Source organism: Bos grunniens, chromosome 4, assembly GCF_055505025.1.
Source record: "Bos grunniens cultivar Pamir isolate PY7600 chromosome 4, Bosgru_T2T1.0, whole genome shotgun sequence".
Taxonomy (NCBI): Eukaryota; Metazoa; Chordata; class Mammalia; order Artiodactyla; family Bovidae; genus Bos; species Bos grunniens.
This window is the reverse complement of record NC_141168.1, coordinates 63,926,142-63,948,005: the sequence shown is the minus strand read 5'-3', so window position 1 is coordinate 63,948,005 and position 21,864 is coordinate 63,926,142. Positions and strand designations below refer to the sequence as shown.

Genomic DNA, 21,864 nt, shown 5'->3' with positions numbered 1-21,864 from the left:
CTGTCTTGTCTGCACTACAAAATGTAGAACTGATAATCCGAAGAGTTTCCTCTTTGTTTTTCTGACTCTTCTTCCTTCTTGCTCTGGGTTTAGCATGCAGTGTTCCTCATTGAAATCCTGTCTGTCTTGAATTGTTTTTTCCTCTGGGGGTGGAGGCGGTGGTGGTAATGGTGGAATGTTCCAGTCTTCCTGAGCATTTTTGCTTTCCTCTCCCTGGTACTCCTGACCATGTGAACTGTGATAAATCCCCATTCTGGTCTTTGGATACTATTTAGCTCTGCATGTGCTTTGTTCAAGGACTTCCCAGGTGATGCAGTGGTAAAGAATCCACCTACCAATGCAGGAGATCCAGGTTTGATCCCCAGGTCAATAAGATCCCTTTGAGGAAGAAATGGCAACCCACTCCAGTATTCTTGCCTGGAGAATCCTATGGATAGAAGAGCCTGGTGGGCTACAGTCTGTGTAGTCGCAAAGAGTCAGAGATGACTGAGCTTCTTAGGTTGCTCGCACACACTTAATTCACAGTTAACATTTAATGAGCTGGTGCAGAATGGCCTGGGCTCAGCATAAATCCCTGTCAGAATCAGTTTGATATGACTCTGGAGTTAAGTTTTATAAAGTTGATTTAGGAAATTGCATCTGTTACCACATCCTTATTCCTGACCCTAAGGGAGAAGCTGATATTTGCCAGATTTTTAGCAACCACTATTTTAACAAGAGGAACCTATGTCTCTTCCACAGATTTCCCCCTGGACTCATGAGAAGTCAAAAAGGGACTCAAATATTTATTAAGTGAATGAATTTTGATGCTCTCAGTTCTATTTCTTTTTAATTTTTGTTTCACTGACTCTTGTTTTAGGAAACACTTCTCTCAAACTTAGTTATTTAATACAAAACTATACTTTTGAAAATTATAAAAATTATAATTTTTATAATTATAAAAATTTATATAAAATTTTGAAAATTTCTCCTGCAAAATCTGTATGCAGGTCAAGAAGCAGCAGTTAGAACTGGAAATGTAACAACAGATGGTTTCAAATGGGGAAAGGAATACATCAAGGCTGTACATTGTCACCCTGCTTATTTAACTTATATGTGGAAAAGGCAATGACAGCCCACTCTAGTTCTCTTGCCTGGAAAATCCCATGGATGGAGGAGCCTGGTAGGCTGCAGTCCATGGGGTTGCACAGAATCGGACATGACTGAAGTGACTTAGCAAGCAAGCAAGAGTACATCATGCAAAATGCCAGGCTGGATGAAGCACAAGCTGGAATCAAGATTGCTGGGAGAAATATCAATAGCCTCAGATATGCAGATGACACCACCCTTATGGCAGAAAGTGAAAAGGAACTGATGAGCCTCTTGATGAAAGTGAAAGAGGAGAGTGTAAAAGCTGGCCTAAACGTCAGCATTCAAAAAACCTAGATCATGGCATCCAGTCCCATCACTTCATGGCAAATAGATGAGGAAACAATGGAAACAATGAGAGACTTTATTTTTGGGGGCTCCAAAATCATTGCAGATGGTGACTGCAGCCATGAAATTAAAAGATGCCTGCTCCTTGGAAGAAAAGCTATGACCAAACTAGACAGCATATTAAAAAGCAGAGACATTCCTTTGCCAACAAAGCCTGTCTAGTCGAAACTGTGGTTTTTCCAGTAGTCATGTATGGATGTGAGAGTTGAACTATAAAGAAAGCTGAGCACGGAAGAATTAATGCTTTTGAACTGTGGTGTTGGAGAAGACTCTTGAGAGTCCCTTGGACTGCAAGGAGATCCAACCAGTCCATCATAAAGGAAATCAGTCCTGAATATTCATTGGAAGGACTGATGTTGAAGCTGAAACTCCAATACTTTGGCAAGCTGATGATGCAAAGAACTGACTCCTTGGAATAGACCCTGATGCTGGGAAAAATTGAAAGCAGGAGGAGAAGGGGATGACAGAGGATGAGATGGTTGGATGGCGTCACCGACTTGATGGACATGAGTTTGAGTAAGCTCTGGGAGTTGGTGACGGATGGGTAGCCTGGTATGCTACAGTCCATGGTGTTGCAAAGAGTTGGACATGACTGAGTGACTGAACTAAACTGATAATTTTGAAGATAAAGAATAAGACCAGAGAGGCAAGTAAACACTAAGTGAAACATGACTGACAGTCCCTAGAACTAAAAGAGTTTTAGCTGTCATGTGTTAGTTGTTGTTTTTTTTTCCTTTTATGCATTATTTTAGCATAACAATTTGAAGTAGTAGTATAATATATCTTCATGCATTTTCTGAACTTCAAGAATTAGTTACAGTTTGCTAATCTTACATCTTATATAACATGACATCATGTCCTTTTATTTTTCCTGTTTCTGGAGTACTCTAAGGCAAATCTTAGATATTATGTCATTTTACCTCAAAAGTCTTCAGTGTATACTTCTAACTGAGGATTGTTTTTTTATTTTATTTTATTTTTTTTCCTTTTTTTTTTTCTAATTTTATTTTATTTTTAAACTTTACATAATTGTATTAGTCTTGCCAAATATCAAAATGAATCTGCCTCAGGTATACATGTGTTCCCCATCCCGAACCCTCCTCCCTCCTCCCTCCCCATACCATCCCTCTGGGCCGTCCCAGTGCACCAGCCCCAAGCATCCAGCATCGTGCATCGAACCTGGACTGGCAACTCGTTTCCTACATGATATTTTACATGTTTCATTGCCATTCTCCCAAATCTTCCCACCCTCTCCCTCTCCCACAGAGTCCATAAGATTGTTCTATACATCAGTGTCTCTTTTGCTGTCTCGTACACCAGGTTATTGTTACCATCTTTCTAAATTCCATATATATGTGTTAGTATACTGTATTTATGTTTTTCCTTCTGGCTTACTTCACTCTGTATAATAGGCTCCAGTTTCATCCACCTCATTAGAACTGATTCAAATGTATTCTTTTTAATGGCTGAGTAATACTCCATTGTGTATATATACCACAGCTTTCTTATCCATTCATCTGCTGATGGGCATCTAGGTTGCTTCCATGTCTTGGCTATTATAAACAGTGCTGTGATGAACATTGGGGTACACGTGTCTCTTTCCCTTCTGGTTTCCTCAGTGTGTATGCCCAGCAGTGGGGTTGCTGGATCATAAGGCAGTTCTATTTCCAGTTTTTTAAGGAATCTCCACACTGTTCTCCATAGTGGCTGTACTAGTTTGCATTCCCACCAACAGTGTAAGAGGGTTCCCTTTTCTCCACACCCTCTCCAGCATTTATTATTTGTAGACTTTTGGATCGCAGCCATTCTGACTGGTGTGAAATGGTACCTCATAGTGGTTTTGATTTGCATTTCTCTGATAATGAGTGATGTTGAGCATCTTTTCATGTGTTTGTTAGCCATCTGTATGTCTTGAGGATTGTTTTTTTAAAAAGTAATTATTTCATCATACCTATTAGAATGAATATTAATACCAAGGATTAATATAAGAGTCAGCCTATGCGTGCATGCTAAGTTTTTTCAGTTTTTTCAGTTTTTTTGCATGTCTGACTCTGCAACCCCATGGACTGTAGCCTGCCAGGCTCCTCTGTCCATGGGATTCTCCAGGCAAGAGTACCTCCTCCAGGGATTCTTCCCAACCCAGGGATCTTGTGTCTCTCATGTCTCTGAATTGGCAGGTGGGTTCTTCACCACTAATGCTGCCTGAGAAGGGATATGCTTTTATAGTTTCCTCCCTTACCTCTCTCTCAAATCAGGATCTGAACAGAGTCTACATTTTGAAGTGATTATTTGGTCTCTTAAGTCTTTTGTTTTATTATTGTCCTTCTTTCCCAGCTATTCTGGTTTTTCCCCCTCCTACTTTTGACTTATTGGCAAAATTGAAACAGGAAGGAAGAGGGCAGGGCATATGTCACTTTGAAAGAGTGACATAACTCAAGGACACACCATAAGCCAATTAGAATCAAATGGGTCCAAGGTGGCAGACAAGTCAACTTGAACTAGACTTTGATCCTCAATCAACAAGCTAAATGACACACCCAGAGACACAATGATAGTTCCAAGGCACCTTCAAAAGACCAGAAAGTGGGCAGTGGCCCAATTCCTGGAAATCTTCACTCTTTCCCCAAAATAGTTGGAATAATCCTCCCACTTATTAGCCTATGAAATTACCCAGCCCATAAAAATAAAAACTTACCACACCACATTTCAGGGCCACTGCTCTAGCCCTCTGTGATGGCCCATACTCCGTGGAGAATGTTTCTCTCTGAATAAAGCCACTTCTTACCTATCACTTTGTCTCTCACTGAATTATTTCCTCGATGAGACATCAAGAACCTGAGCTTCATTAGGTTCTGAAACCAGATCTTTGATCTCAATTGGAAGACCATGGGTTTTGACTGGGCTCAAGTCCCAGCCACGTTGGTTAGAGTCCCAAGCAAGCATTTGGCTGAGTTCAAGTCCCAGCACATGGGTTCAAGTCCTGATCTGAAGTAAATAATTTCACAATGAGCTCATGTGTAGATTCAGATGTCCATATTGTGGACTTAGCTGGTGGCTTTCTCATGGTGTGTTAATCTTTCACTGGTTCCTCTACAACCTGTATTTGCTGTAAATTGGATATTAGGCCTAGAGATGTGATTAGATTCAGCCTTGTTTGTTTACTTTGGGAAAAATATCTCATAATTGGTGCTGTGTGCCTTTACCTTCCTTCAACAAGAACTTGCTGTCTGACTGTCCCTCCTTTATTGGCTTTACTCAGGGTTACTCAATCAGGAGGTGTCAGCTTGATTCCTTTATAAAGTTCCCCATTATCCTCTCACCTGATGAATGTTCAGTTCAGTTCAGTCGCTCAGTCATGTCCGACTCTTTGCGATCCCATGGACTGCAGCACACCAGGCCTCCCTGTCCATCACCAACTCCCGGAGTTTACCCAAACTCATGTCCATTGAGTCGGTGATGCCATTCAACCATCTCATCCTCTGTCGTCCCCTTCTCCTCCTGCCCCCAATCTTTCCCAGCATCAGGGTCTTTTCAAATGAGTCAGCTCTTCGCATCAAGTGGCCAATGTATTGGATGAATGTAGTATCCATTGATAATCATTGCCTAGATCCATTCTTTCTCTTTGAAATTAGATAATGCTGATTTTTCTAATTCTGTCATGTCTTCTACATTTATTGACTGAATTCTCATATAAAAAGGATTTCCCCCTCATCTACTGTTTGAGTACCTTGACACTACAGTTTGCACAAAAGAGACAAGATAAATGCTTGATTCTTTTTCCATGTTTATAAATTTGGAGGGTAATAAATTTGTATCCTTGCAACCTGTAGTAAAGAGAAATGAAATCTTTCCTGTAAGTATTATTATGAACTCATACATTTTTATTTATTTATTTTTGTTTTTTTTGTTATGAACTCATACATTTTTAGACCTTGGTTATCTACTGCAGTCATTATTCTTTTTCCTCAAATTGCCCTGTCTTAGGCCACTTTGACCCCTGTGTCTTTTTGACACAATCTTATCAATCTTTGATCAAGAATGGATCAAATCTCATCCTGTTTACTGATTTCTAAAGGGTGCTAGAAATAACTCTGTGGGCATGTTGAGTATCTGATGACAAGTAGGCATTCGGGGGTTGAGAGGGAGCTATCAAGTACTTCTCTAGATGTCACCGTGTTAGATCTTCTTTTTGAGGAGAAAGGTTGGAAGGTAGCTTTGTGGTAAGATTTCTATGGCAGGTTCTGATGTTAAAATGAAGGTTCTGGAACTGTTTTCTCATACAACAGGGTATGAGTAAGGACACTGGTCTGCAGTAAGACATACTGGCTCCAAATCCCCTGACCACTTCCTGGCTCTACAGCTTGGTCACGTTATTCATACTCTACATTTCTGTTTTTCCAGTTCTCTAAAGTGCTGATGGTAATAATACAGACCTCTTAGAGTGGCTGTATGATTTACTTGAAGTAATAACAGTAAAACACCCAGTACAAAGGCCTGCCATGCACAGGAAATGCCCAGCAAGTGGTTGGTAACATCAAAATGGCAGCAAGTCATATCCATGGGATTCTGGCATTACGTCTCAATTTTTTACTTCATGCTGTGCAGATGTGAAGCAGGATTTTTTGAGAAAGCAAGGGTTTTCTTTCGTTTTCACTATGCAGGCCTTGAAGTTTCCTGTGTGGTTGATTTGTTTACTCAGTCCACAGCATCATGTGACTATTTCTTACCATCAGTGTGAAATCTCAGATAGAAGTATAATAACTCTGGATCCAGGACAACAGTTCAGCAAAGCTAAGCAGACTTTATTTAAAGAAAGCGCTCGTATTCTTTTTCTGGACACACAACTCATAAGAACTATGTATTATGTTGTTAAGTAGTGGCTTGGGGATGCTTTCACATAAATGAATTTTCCATTCAGTTGAAAGTTACTCTCTTCAAATGCTAAACTTTAAAAATACTTTAATAGCTCCTGATAAAAATTTTACTAAAAATGTAACCGCCTTAAGCAGAGACAGTTGAAACATCTCTTAACCTTTTCTTTATGTTTGCATCAGACAGCTATTGCTGTGTAACAAATAATCCCACAACTCAGTGGCTTAAAATAATTTTCATTCATTCTCATTTCCCCAGATACTGAGGAATTGGCTAGGGATTTTTCTAGTAGGTTATATTGCAAGCCCATCTGACCTTGCATTCTCACTGTGGATTGGGCTTGGTTATGGGGTCCAGCAGCACACCAAGGAAAGCTTTTCTTACAGTGATGGAAGAGATACAGTAGAGCTAGTCCAAGGGTACAAGCACATTTCAAGTCTCTTCTTGTATCCATCTGATTCCATTCCATTGGTCATAGTAGGTCACATACTGAACCTAACATCAGCAACACAGAGAAGTATACCTCTTTCATAAATGTGGGAAAGGAAAGAGTTTGCTAAACACCAATGTATTTGATCATACTAACCAGAGTCATTGATATGATTATCTAACATGGCTTTACTTTATGTACAATTATTATTTGTACCTTTAGTTGCTCAGACATCAGTACTACTTTCAACCTGCTTATTTTGAACCACAGATAAACAAGTCTTTTAAGAAACCTTTTTAGGTAAGGATAAATAAATTCTGTATGAGGATTTCAGGCCTTCTCCTGGGAAGTGAAGCATTTTCATGGCTGTTTTGGGTACTTGACAAACTTTTCCTTTACTTTTCTGTACACAATTTGTCCTAAAAAGAATCCCTGATGTTGCCAGAAATTTGACTTCTGGGAGTAAGAGGTTAACTCAATATGTAAAAGTAAACTGCTAGGAAACAGAGGTTAATTCATTTTGTTATAGTAACTGGGTCATGCACTATACTAGTAACTCTAGACTTTCAGGTTCTAATCTTATATTTTCAACCAACTCACAGAACAGCAGGGGCAAATTGCCTAGTCTCTGGGTGCTTGTAAGTATAGCCAGTGGAGATGATCAAAATGAAAGCTTGAAGAATTGTGGTAGCAATCAAATAGCAAATAAAGTTATTTTCAACTATTTTAATCCTATTAGTATAAAATTCTCCTGATTTCTAATTATTTTGCCTAAGATGCATTGAAATTTACTTTACCTTAGTGCAATCAGTGGAGAAAGGCATTTTTTAAAAAATTAATGTTTTGAACCTACTTTAAAAAAGTACATTATAAAAATTAGAACATGTATTTGGAGGTATGATCAGTGCTAATTATAATTAGTGCTAATTTTCAATGTGCTTAATCTGTTCACAAAGCAGACCGAAAGTACTTTAAATTCACAATCTCCATAATGAATTAAAAGTAATAGAATTTTTTACTTAAATATGTTCCACAATAAATCATATTTTCTTAATTCAAGGTTTATTTTTAACTAAATCACATGGGTAGGATTTTACCATGTTTACAAGATTGTGTATTTTTCAGGCACAAGGAAAGCACTGCCAACATCATAGTAATGTGTGATATGAAATGTCTCACTAGTTGGTGGCTAGTATTTTTCTCTCCCTTTGAGTCCTCTCTGACTTGTGTGTGTGTGTGTGTGTGTGTGTGTGTGTGTGTGTGTGTAAAGCCTTAAATGTAGTAGTATTCTAAGTGGGAGAGGGAAGTGGAGTTGCCACTTCCACAAATGCCTCCCTGTGTATGTTAGCTAAGGGTTTAATTTAACAATACATTCTCCTTTGGCCTTTCAGTTTCTTATAGGAAGAAAAAAGAATTTTGTAATAAACTACTTTGATGCTGGACTTGATGGGAAATCCCAGCCTGCCGAGGGATTTGCAATCTTGTCATCCCTCGGTAGAGATAAGAAAAAAAAAATTTTTTTTAAGGTAGATTTTGTACCACAGAAACCACTGCCCCTGTTTCTAGCCATTCTTCTGTCCATGACTCTCCTGTGGAATTAATCAAACCCTACCTCAAGGGTTCTTCCAGATCCACAGATGAGGATGTAGTGATGGCTGTTACAACCACCGTTGACATCATGATTTATGAGAATTTCAGGGTAAAATATCATGTATTCAGGATCCCACAAGGCATGGTTCTCTTGACATAGATTTTCTCTCATCTCAGGCATGACAAAGGTTTTTAAAAAGTTTTTCATTTTTAAATATTTTATTACTATTTCTCTTAACATTTATTGTGGGTTTATTCCATGCTGGACACTGTGCTAAGGACTCTACATGTGTAGGAATCTCATTAATTCCCACAACTCTTTGGTAAGTATTCCTCCAACATCCATTGGATGCACCCAGGGTTTGGAGGTGCAGAGAGGATCAGCAGTTTGTCACGTAGCTAGTAAGAAGCAGACTAGGGCTCTAACTCAAGTCTATGCCCCCTTCGAGGATGCACCGATGAGCACCATGCCATGTGCCCCATTACCTGTGATCCGCTTCCTTTGGTCTTGACCTTTTGAATTATGGTACTTCACGTAGTTTTCCCTCTTTTCATTCTTGAGTCTCAAGTTTAGTTACCATCTTTCTTAGTCCTCTAAAGGGAACGACTGTTAATCGTTTAATTTAATAGACGTGTATTAAACGTCAGCTGTGTGTGGAGTACTGTGTTAGGAATTTGGAGCTACAAAGATTTTGTCTTTTGTTTTTTCTTCCTATTACAATTTGTAAAACATTTGAGGGAGCTGATAAAATAGATACAAATAAATATCAAAGACCATGAATGTATGAAGATATAATAGCTTCCTTCAAGGGAACTACCAGGAAGAGTCCCACCTGCAGGTCATTCTTGCATGTTCTTTGTCTACCTGGTCTGTTCTGCAGGAATTCTGTGGGCACTTTCCCTCTCAGACTTCTTAGACATCTACCCTCACTTTGAGCCCTGGGTTCAAGTCATCTTGATTCATGACTATGATGAGCAGCATGTCCTAAAGATTTGTAGTGTGCAGAATAATTTGTATGGACTGTCTAGTTTGTTCCCTACAACTCTGAGAAGCAGCAGTCAAATCGAAACTGAGTCATATAAATACAGCTTGCCCACATTCTGCCCGGCTCCTCCAAACCTCACTGCTTCCTTGAATTATCCACTGGACTTGCATTCTTCTGAGTTGGGTTTCCTTCTTCCTGTTTCGCTTCTTCTTTCGTAGGCTTTTTACAGTACCCCACTCCCTTTCACATCTCAGCACTTCTGTTACTGCTCTATTGGTAGAGCCTGAGGAAGATGATAGAAGCTGTGTTCTTTGACAATGGTCATTTTCAAATATTTGGGTACATTGTTCATGTAAATATGGTTGTAGCAGAGGAAATGTGTTATCTTTGTCTAACGGAGGTGAAAACAGAAATTAACCATAATGTCTGTGTTCCTATAGCCAAGTGGGAAGTGATGTTCCTGCAAGTTGCCACAAGTAGATGGCTGATCCTACCCTCCTCTTGAGCAATTTCAGCTCGCACCGGAAATCTGAGATATGACTAAAGGATGTGTCAGGAAGGAAACTTTTCTTAAATAGTGTTAAACACAAAGTGATAAATAAATAATGTTTCCCTATCCATGTTAGAAAACATCTAAATTGTTAAAGGATCTTCAAAAAATTTGGTAAAAACATTTTTTTTTCAGTGACTGAGTTTTGTTAACATTGAGCCTTTGAAACCTTTGCCAGATTTAGCAAATAAATGTACAAGTCACCCAGTTAAATTTTAATTTCAGGTATATGATGAAATTTTTTATTTAATTTTTTTTTAAGCTAAAGTGTATTCATGGAATTTGCAGGATCTTCTTATACTAAAACGGAGAAGGCAATGGCACCCCACTCCAGTACTCTTGCCTGGAAAATCCCATGGATGGAGGAGCCTAGAAGGCTGAATCCATGGGATCGCTGACTGAGCGATTTCACTTTCACTTTTCACTTTCATGCATTGGAGAAGGAAATGGCAACCCACGCCAGTATTCTTGTCTGGAGAATCCCAGGGACGGGGGAGCCTGGTGGGCTGCCGTCTACGGGGTTGCACAGAGTCGAACACGACTGAAGCGACTTAGCAGCAGCAGCAGCTTATACTAAAAACATATTTGTCATTTTTATGAAATTCATAATTATTTGAGCATTCTGTATTTTATGGGCTTCCCTTGTGGTTCAGCTGGTAAAAAGTCTGCCTGCAATGTGGGAGACCTGGGTTTGATCCCTGGGTTGGGAAGATCCCCTGGAGAAGGGAACATTTACCCACTCCAGTATTCTGGCTGGACAAATTCCATGGACTGTATAGTCCCTGGGGGCATAAAGAGTTGGACATGATTGAATGACTTTCACTCTGTATTTTATATGCAAATCCAACTTTTAAAAAATGTTTAATGATCTATATTTAATTACTAGATGTTAGAGTATTGTTTGAAATGTAAATAATGTTTACAGAAGCAATTTCTCTAAATTTAGTTCTTCTGATAGAAGTTTAACTTAGGTAACCAAGGAGGCATAGGCATTTATTCTTCAATATCTGCAAATCAATCAATGTAATACACCACATTAACAAATTGAAAAATAAAAACCATATGATTATCTCAATAGATGCAGAGAAAGCCTTTGACAAAATTCAACATCCATTTATGATAAAAACTCTCCAGAAAGCAGGAATAGAAGGAACATACCTCAACATAATAAAAGCTATATATGACAAACCCACAGCAAACATTATCCTCAATGGTGAAAAATTGAAAGCATTTCCCCTAAAGTCAGGAACAAGACAAGGGTGCCCACTTTCACCATTACTATTCAACATAGTTTTGGAAGTTTTGGCCACAGCAATCAGAGCAGAAAAAGAAATAAAAGGAATCCAAATTGGAAAAGAAGAAGTAAACCTCTCACTATTTGCAGATGATATGATCCTCTACATAGAAAACCCTAAAGACTCCACCAGAAAATTACTAGAACTAATCAATGACTATAGTAAAGTTGCAGGATATAAAATCAACACACAGAAATCCCTTGCATTCCTATACACTAATAATGAGAAAACAGAAAGAGAAATTAAGGAAACAATTCCATTCACCATTGCAACAGAAAGAATAAAATACTTAGGAATATATCTACCTAAAGAAACTAAAGACCTATATATAGAAAACTATAAAACACTGGTGAAAGAAATCAAAGAGGACACTAATAGATGGAGAAATATACCATGTTCATGGATTGGAAGAATCAATATAGTGAAAATGAGTATACTACCCAAAGCAATTTATAGATTCAACGCAATCCCTATCAAGCTACCAACAGTATTCTTCACAGAGCTAGAACAAATAATTTCACAATTTGTATGGAAATACAAAAAACCTCGAATAGCCAAAGTGATCTTGAGAAAGAAGAATGGAACTGGAGGAATCAACCTACCTGACTTCAGGCTCTACTACAAAGCCACAGTTATCAAGACAGTATGGTACTGGCACAAAGACAGAAATATAGATCAGTGGAACAAAATAGAAAGCCCAGAGATAAATCCACGCACATATGGACACCTTATCTTTGACAAAGGAGGCAAGAATATACAATGGATTAAAAACAATCTCTTTAATAAGTGGTGCTGGGAAAACTGGTCAACCACTTGTAAAAGAATGAAACTAGAACACTTTCTAATACCATACACAAAAATAAACTCAAAATGGATTAAAGATCTAAACATAAGACCAGAAACTATAAAACTCCTAGAGGAGAACATAGGCAAAACACTCTCTGACATACATCACAGCAGGATCCTCTATGACCCACCTCCCAGAATATCGGAAATAAAAGCAAAAATAAACAAATGGGACCTAATTAACCTTAAAAGCTTCTGCACATCAAAGGAAACTATCAGCAAGGTGAAAAGACAGCCTTCAGAATGGGAGAAAATAATAGCAAATGAAGCAAATGACAAACAACTAATCTCAAAAATATACAAGCAACTCCTCCAGCTCAACTCCAGAAAAATAAATGACCCAATCAAAAAATGGGCCAAAGAACTAAATAGACATTTCTCCAAAGAAGACATACAGATGGCTAACAAACACATGAAAAGATGCTCAACATCACTCATTATCAGAGAAATGCAAATCAAGACCACTATGAGGTACCATTTCACACCAGTCAGAATGGCTGCGATCCAAAAGCCTACAAATAATAAATGTTGGAGAGGGTGTGGAGGAAAGGGAACCCTCTTACACTGTTGGTGGGAATGCAAACTAGTACAGTCACTATGGAGAACAGTGTGGAGATTCCTTAAAAAACTGGAAATAGAACTGCCTTATGATCCAGCAATCCCACTCTTGGGCATACACACTGAGGAAACCAGAAGGGAAAGAGACATGTGTACCCCAATGTTCATCGCAGCACTGTTTATAATAGCCAGGACATGGAAGCAACCTAGATGTCCATCAGCAGATGAATGGATAAGAAAGCTGTGGTACATATACACAATGGAATATTACTCAGCCATTAAAAAGAATTCATTTGAATCAGTTCTAATGAGGTGGATGAAACTGGAGCCTATTATACAGAGTGAAGTAAGCCAGAAGGAAAAACACCAATACAGTATACTAATGCATATATATGGAATTTAGAAAGATGATAACAATAACACTGTGTACGAGACAGCAAAAGTGACGCTGATGTATGGAACAGTCTTATGGACTCTGTGGGAGAGGGAGAGGGTGCGAAGATTTTGGAAAATGGCATTGAAACATGTAAAATATCCTGTATGAAACGAGATGCCAGTCCAGGTTCAATGCACGATACTGGATGCTTGGGGCTGGTGCACTGGGACGACCCAGAGGGATGGTATGGGGAGGGAGGAGGGAGGAGGGTTCAGGATGGGGAGCACATGTATACCTGTGATGGATTCATTTTGATATTTGGCAAAACTAATACAATTATGTAAAGTTAAAAAAAAAAAAAAAAGCTGAAGTGACTGCAACTTGATTAAATTAAATTGAAGAGATGGAATGGAATCCTCAAAACAGCAAAGCAGGATTTATGGCTAATATCCAGTCAATATTTGTTTTCCTTTAATGTTTCCCCATTGCTACTAATTCTGCCCTCTGAAGGTTATAGAAAAAAATGAAGATGATGTTATTAATGATGGCACTATATTAATGAGATGAATTATGTACAAGGTACTATTTTAGTGTTTGTTTTAGTTTATTTAATCTTTACAACAGCCTTGTGAAATAGGTGCTTTTGTGATTTCTGTCTTACAGATTGGTAACTAAAGCACAAAGATGTTAATGAAGGCTACATCTCTCTGTCAATTCTTGAATTATTTTCTCTTTTATGGTCTTTGAGTTTTTATTTACTTCTGTCATACCTTGTAGGACAATGTCTCTAGACTCCTTTCTGTTCTTCCTCAGCTCTAGGCTTGCTGCAGTTTGCCAGTGCCCTTGAATATGTTATGGCCAAAATTTTAAAGTCTAGTTTGCATGTAATATAACTTATAGGCAGAGTACAGCAGGGTTTTTAATCGCCTCTGTACAGAATGCTGGAGTTCACATAGTGGCCCAAGCATTATGGGAGAGTGTTTGTTTTTTTGTGGCAAATGTACTTCCACATGACACCATTGCCTCAGACTGAACTTTTCGTCAGGTAAAACTTCTAGGATCTCTATCTACACAAAATGCAAGTAAGGCAAGTCTCCTTCAGTTTGTACACTTATTTGTATAATTGTTAGGAAATACTTTGTTGTACCTCATTCTTCCTGCCTGACATCATCTTTAAATTTTTTATTTACTTATTTATTTTTGGCTGTGTGGGGTCTTCATTGCTGTGTGGGCTTTTCTCTAGTCGGCGAGCCGGGGTTTCTCTCTAGTTGTGGTGCTTGTGCACACAGGCTTTGTTCTGCAGCATGTGTGATCCTCCCGCATCGGGGATCGAACCTGTATCTCCTGCATTGGCAGGCAGATTCTTTACTGCTGAGCCATCAGAGCAGCCCCTGATACCATCTTGTGTAGTCCTTTGTAATATACATAATGGTAGTAATGATACGTGTTTAGAACAGAGACCCAGATTCCAAGGGAAAGGACGTGTAAGATGCATGAGCTCCTCTGAGCTCTTCCTCACCTAGACCACCTGTAGTCTCTGCCTGTCTTTCCAGCCAGCTTATGTAGACATCCTATAGAGTGACATCAGTGTCTCTGTTCTGTTTGACTCTATTGTCTTTGGGGAAGAAGGTTGGAGCTGTGTTACAGAATTTTTCTCCCTTATAGTCTCACAAACTCATAATAAATCACTTTCCTTTCATAATAGCCATCAATCCGGTCTAGTCAGATATGCTATCCTGAAATCACTATGTCATTCTGTGCTCTATTTGCAGCTGTAAAATTTCTCACAAAATAATGAAACTGTTAGTCATAGTACTTTACTCATAGTAATCAAAGTGTTGGAGAGTTAATAATAGGAAAAAGTATTTTTCTGGGCGATTATAGGCTATTTCTGTTTCACATAAGGAAATAGGACATCTCTAGTGGTATTAGATGGGCTTCCCTAGTGGCTCAGCAGTGAAGAACCTGCCTGCCAATGAAGAAGACAAGGGTTCAATTCCTCGGTAGGGAATATCCCCTGAAGAAGGAAATGGCAACCCATTGTAGTATCCTTGCTGGGAAATTCCATGGATAGAGGAGCCTGATGGGCTATAGTTCATGGGGTTGTAAAATAGTTGGATTTGGCTGAGTGACTGAACAAGTGGTGTGAGTTGTAGCTGGTGGCAGAATATATTGAGAAAAGTAGGGTAGAATGTGAAATAAAAGGCACTTTTTGTTTAAGGAAAGTTCTAACTTAGGTGTCAGTTAAATGTCACTTAATTTAAAAAGGAGACAAAATTATTTTCATACACTGATAACCCTAAAATTCTAAAACGAATTTGATAAATGTATATATTTTCAATTAATCCATCTACCAACACCCATTTAGTAGAGAACAATTTTATATTTTTGCCAGCTTTATCAATAAAGTGTAGCATCTATGAAAATGTTCAATAAATAAAGTAGTCAGAATTTTATTCACTTTGCCTTGTACTTGTCATGAATACCTGCTGCTGCTAAGTCGCTTTAGTCATGTCCGACTCTGTGCGACCCCACAGATGGCAGCCCACCAGGCTCTCCCGTCCCTGGGATTCTCCAGGCAAGAACACTGGAGTGGGTTACCACAGCATAATTGATGTTTATTCTTCTTCTGGGACTGCTTTGACATTTCTTTGCTACCCTTTACCCTTCAAGTTTACTGATTATAGTGTTTACTTCCCCAGAGTATTAAAATGAATAGTGTTTTATAAGAATTTGAGAAGACTTTACAGAAAATTATAAATATTACTTCACGCTTTCTAGTATCAACATTCAGCATAAAATGTTGCCATAATATTTTAGACAAATAACTGCATGTTAAAAAATATTTAGATAGCACAGCTAACTCAGTGAACATGAATTTGAGCAAGCTCCAGGAGATAGTGGAGAACAGAGGAGCCTGGTGTGCTGCAGTCCACAGCATTGCAAAGAGTCAGACATCACTTAGGGACTGAACAACACGACAACAACATATATAGAAATCCATATCTATATCTGTATATCAATGATCAGTGCTCTTTCCAAGGCCATCTGTTACATACCATGATTTAAAGTAAGATTTCATAATACATGGTACTGCAACTCATTATAGAATGCTTATAAATGATTTATTAGTGAAAGACTTTTTCAAAATACTTATTCCATCATTCTTAAGTACATAGCACTACCATGTACTTTAAAATTTATAATTTTCTGTTTTGTACACAATTATTATCAAAAAGACTTGCTGTCTTCTACAAACATTAAAAAAATTTTTTTTTTTCTTTTTGACTGTACCCTACAACCTGTGGGATCTTAGTTTCCCAACCAGGGATTGAACCTGGGTCCCTAGTATTTGAAGTGTGGAGTCCTAACTACTAGACTGCCAGGGAACTTCTAAAATATTTTTATACTGTAAGAAGTGAAAAATAAAGCATGTTCTAATTTGGTTTCCTTTTATGTGGTTTATTTTTCCCACTGTGTAGATGTGAATACTATTGCATTTTTGTTCTGAATGTTCATAGGGAGCCCAAATATGTTGCATTTTTTTTGGCTAGTAGGGTATTTGGCTAACTTGTAGCATTTTCCTTTTTGTATAATTTAATTTACTCTGTAATCATTCATGTTGGGGATGAGGAAAAGATTTATTCCAAAGGTTACTTTGGTCAGAAAAGTATACTGTTTTTGAATTTCTAACTTCTGACTACTGACAGACATTAACCTCATCTGTTGAATATTGGTTGGCATTCAATTTCTCTTTCCTAGTCCTATTGACTTTTTTCTGCCTTTTTCTCATTTGGCATCACATTGAATAAAATTAAACATGTCTAAGTAGTCTACTTAACATAATCACCTTGACGTTTATGTTTAACAGATCTCTTGGAGAAAAGAATCTCCTACCTATACTGTTTTGTTGTATGCTATTGGAAATAATACTTGTACTTGTCAATCTTTAAGAACTAGTGTATTTAATTATATCTTGATTAAATGTAGTATTTTTTCCTGAAAAAGTGAAATTCTATGTAAAGGTTAGTTCTTCTCTACATCATACACAGAAAAATGAGATTTAATGATAAACTGAGTGGCTCAAAGCTTAATTTCAATTTTAAATTAAAAATGAAATTTTAAAAATTTATTTTTATTTCATAAAACTCTGAACACACTTTGCTTAGAATTTAGGACTTAATTGTAACCATAAAGAAATAATAATCAAGCTTCCTAATAGGATGAGTGTTTGGGGAAATGTGAATTAAACCAGCCGCCTGGAGAGTGTCCAAATATTGCAAAACATATTTTGGAGTTATCAAGTGATACTTAGAGTGGAATTCCATAAATAATCAAAGAAGCCAGATGTCTTTGATCATCAAATAATCTGTGGGAGTGTGCCAATGTGTCCTAAGCTTTCCTTATTGGTTTTTTTCTTTTAAATAACCTATTTAATATGAAAATGAGTTCCAAAAATTTTAACTATTTTTGCCAAATCCAGTTTGTCGTTGTTAACTCTGGTTGTCCAGATCCTAAACTAATGAAGAATTAGATTTCAAAATATTTTAATGACCCTTGACTCTCAGACAACTCAAATCAGCAAATATTTATTGCATGCCTACTATGAGCAAGAAGTTATGCTTGTTTTCAGGGAATGCAAAAGTAAATAAATCACACTATTCAAACTGCTGAGAATTATTCTAAAAACATAATTTCACATTCCACTTGTTAAAGAGTTCTTTAAACCTATATCTGAAAATATTTTTAGTATACATATCAACAAAAGTACTTTAGGACTTTTTATTCACTGTGAAAGACTCTAGGAGAATATAGCAAAAATGTCACATGTGATTCTTTCTCTTGACAAAGTAACTTTATTATCTAACTTGAAAGTGAAAGTGAAGTCACTCAGTCGTGTCCCACACTTTGTGACCCCATGGCCTGTAGCCTACCAGGCTTCTCGGTCCATGGGATTTTCCAGGCAAGAGTACTGGAGTGGGTTACCATTTGAGAGAATATAAAATAACAGATAATGCAAGGAAACAAGTCAATGATAATTGTATTAAAATTGTAAGTGCTATAAGAGTACAAAGAAAATTAAGAGATCGGTAGTCACTGCATTTATTTGGGTGCTTCTTTTGGACTGGAAGAATTTATTCCCATTATACCATGTGTTTGTTTTTCTAGGGAACTATTCTCCTTCCCTCCCTCTCTTCCTTCCTTAATTAAGGCAAAGTTTAGCCCCACTAATATTTGCATAATCACAAGTTTCATCGTGGTTTTGTGTGTATGTAGGAGGGGGGTTGGATCTATGTGGAAGTACTTTTTGATGAAAATCTTTAGTTCAGAAATTAAAGTTGTCACACCACTTTTTGAAGTGGACTAAAATTCCATTGTTTGCTGCCAATGAGTATGGCTCAATATTTGGGATCTAGTTATATTTAATTATAGCATTTAATGAGCTGTGTCTGAATTTCCTGCTAAATTATATGCATTTTTAGAGGAGAGACTATCTTAGCATTAAGCTGTCTAACTGATCTCTGAGTTCTCTTCCTTGCTGCATTCCCCTGCGAGCTGCCCTCTACACTACCATCAGCGCTGTGCCAAACAGCAGGAAACTGCATGTGAGTCTCCAACAACTCTCTGTTGTCTCCAGCAAACATTTCTGAGCACAAGCAAAAGGTCTCTCTCCACCTTTGCCTCCTTCCCCTCCCCTGCAAAAATTCTGTGAGCAGGGCTCTGCCTTTGCTGTGTGATTGCTTCTGTTCTATCAGAATGTCCTTTCCCCCATTTTCTACTGGGTGAATTCCTTCTTGTCTTGTAAGGTTCTAGTTCAACAATTAGCTCTTCAGACTATTTCCCTGGCCCCACTGTTAGAATATTTTGTTTCATAATCTGCATTTCCAGATTTATTATAGCACCTCTGGGGGTTGCATGTCAGCAGGAGTCCAATCAGCTACAGTAACCACACTAATTACCTGAACAGAGATACTTTAATATAAAGGATTGTTAACTTGTATAACCGTGTTACCTGAGAAACTGCTGGGTGGGGTGGGGGGCTGGTGGCAAGAAGAGGTTAGGTTACTGAAACTTAGAAGCTTGAAGGAGGACCCTACTGAATTGTAGGGCCCTAAGGCAATGGCACCCCACTCCAGTACTCTTGCCTGGAAAATCCCATGGACGGAGGAGCCTGGTAGGCTGCAGTCCATGGGGTCGCTAAGAGTCGGACACCACTGAGCGACTTCACTTTCACTTTTCACTTTCATGCATTGGAGAAGGAAATGGCAACCAACTCCAGTGTTCTTGCCTGGAGAATCCCAGGGATGGGGGAGCCTGGTGGGCTGCAGTCCATGGGGTTGCTAAGAGTCGGGCATGACTGAGCCACTTCACTTCACATAGCCCATTCATTGGAAGAGACCTTGAAGCTGGGAAAGACTGAAAACAGAAGGAGAAGAGGCCAACAGAGGATGAGATGGTTGGATGGCATCACCGATTCACTGGACATGAACTTGGGCGAACTTTGGGAGATGGTGAGGGACAGAGAAGCCTGGCGTGCTACAGTCCATGGTGTCGCAAAGAGTCGGACATGTCTGAGTGACTGAACAGCAACAACAGCAGAACTGAAATCGACCTGAGGTGAAGGTGGTGCCCTGGCTTGAGAGTCCCTGTGGGCTGGGATCCAGCGTGGAGCTAGCTTCTGCTGAGATCTCTGGCTGTGGCTTGTTCTGCTGATGTGTGGAATCCAGCCAACTGGATCCCAGTGCTGCTGGAGGGACTGGCCATTGCCCAGGGGAAGAAGTGTTGCCTGGATGATAATCACAGGAACTGCCAACAGACAGGAGGTCACGTGGGAACATCCACCCACCAAAAGAAGTGTGTCCCTTCTCCCTCCCCGGTCTTCTAGTCTCCCAGGATGTCCCTGTGGAAGGCAGAGGAGCCAGCATCTGGCAAAGCAGAAATGGGGTTTGCTGAACCTAGCATCCCAGAACAGAGCATAGACGGGTGAACTTGGAGCTAATGGGTAATGGCTTTTAACTGACTCAAGGGATAAATAACTATTGTCATCTTTACCTGACCATGAGCTCCTTGATACAGGAGTATTACTAGTGTATCATTTACCTGTCATCCCCAAATCCCTGTAAAATCTCCATCTACTTATTTGACAGTAAAACCTAATCTAAATTGTTGATACGATATTCATACACGTTGGTGCAGAGATATTAACATTGTTCCTTATCTGTTTGGGAAGGTTAGTAATACTTGATATTTAATCCAAGTTGGCGAAGTCTGGAAACATACTGAATCACGTGATATGTCTGATGCTAAGGTTTCTGATAAGTGAACCTGGATCAGAAGGGCCTAGCATCCGTATTTGGTTGCGGGGGTGTTCAGTAGAGATTCAGTGAAATGCAAATTGTTGACTGCCTGCCTGTTATTTTATTTTGCAAGCTGATAATCTGGTCATGGATAGTTTCTTTCTTTTTTTCTTTCTTTCTTTTGTAACACAGGAGAATTTCTAAAGAGATAGTAAATCTGTGAGCACTTTGTACTTTCTGAGTTCATAGAACTGTTAAGGTTTATTAGAGCTTTCCAACTGGAAATGGGAGCTCTTTGGTTAGAGCCATTGAGAAAAAGACCTGAAGGTATTGTGGGTTCCCAGTCTCTATGTCATTTAGCAGGTTATGACTCAGAGATGAATTTTCCCAACAGTTTTTGGAAAAGTGAGTTCAGCAGGATGAAGGGGTATGTATTTCATATGAATTTAAGAGAGTCAAGAAAATTCCGCTAAAATCTTAAACATATAAAAAGAGGAGTAATTTGGGGTTTCATCAGTCTAATCTTTTTAACTGAAAATGTCAAATAAGGCTCCTCTTTCTTTGACAAGGCTCAGATGGCAGTTTCCTTCCAGCTTTATTTCTAACAGTGTTGAATATTGCTCCTGGTACATTTTTGTAAAGCTAGTGTACTTTTAATTTTCCATGCTAAGGGCAAGGACATGCAAGTAAGAAGGTAAGTATTTGTCAGGTAATTGTGAATAATAATAAATTCAAAGGTTAGAAAATATTTAAGAGGATTATACTTGCATTCCTTTGCAAAGATTGAAGACTGCTCTGAGAATGTAACACTTTGTCAGTTTGTATAACATTCCTATTGAAATAGAATCATTCTTGAGTTCATTCCAGTTAGAGAAGTAATAGTACTATAATTAAAAAAAGCGTTCTTGCCTTCAGGTGGTGGAGCCATAAAGATTTATAACTTAAATCTGGTAGAGTCATTGAAATTTCAAACTATCCTTAATAAGGATGTTAAAAAAATTCTTCTTTTAGTTAGCACTTATTGATCCTTCTCACATGTGTAGTACACTCTGCCAGGCAGGGGTTGTGGAAAATATTAACACAAAAGGTAGAAGTTCCTCATCCAAAAATACTTAAAACTGCTAGTTGGGAGGAAGATAAAATGAAGGAGAACTAAGTAATATGGTTAAGAAGAGGAGGGAAAAAAAAGATGGTGTAAGATGCCCGTGTCAGACATGAATAAAAATGTCAGATTTTTGGGAGGAGAGTCCTACTGTGGGCTGTGGTAAAATCATATTATCACCCACGCTATTATTTTAGAAAGCAGAATAGCTTTGTAGAACAAACTGTGTTTCTGTCTGTCATGTAACCCCAAACACTGATTTGTTTGCAAGAAATTCTGTAGAATGAAGCATCTTCTGCTTCAGTGCTTAACTCTAAGCACTTTCCTGCCTAAGATAAGCAGAGGCTGCTGCTCAAAGAAAAATTCACCCAAGTGTGGACCATCCAGCTACATCCTCTCCCAACCTTCAGAGTAAAATGAACCTGTGGGCAAATGCCATCTTCGGTTTGACATCTTTCATGTTCCCTCTTCTCTGTCTGTTTGAC

The 21,864-nt window shown here is 38.5% G+C and overlaps 1 protein-coding gene across 5 annotated transcripts in view; it reads left to right on the top strand.

Annotated features, from left to right (window-relative positions):
- Window positions 1-21,864, top strand: part of DOCK4 (dedicator of cytokinesis 4) — a 479,600-nt gene that overhangs the window by 116,378 nt on the left and 341,358 nt on the right. The gene's annotated exons all lie outside the window — the stretch shown is intronic.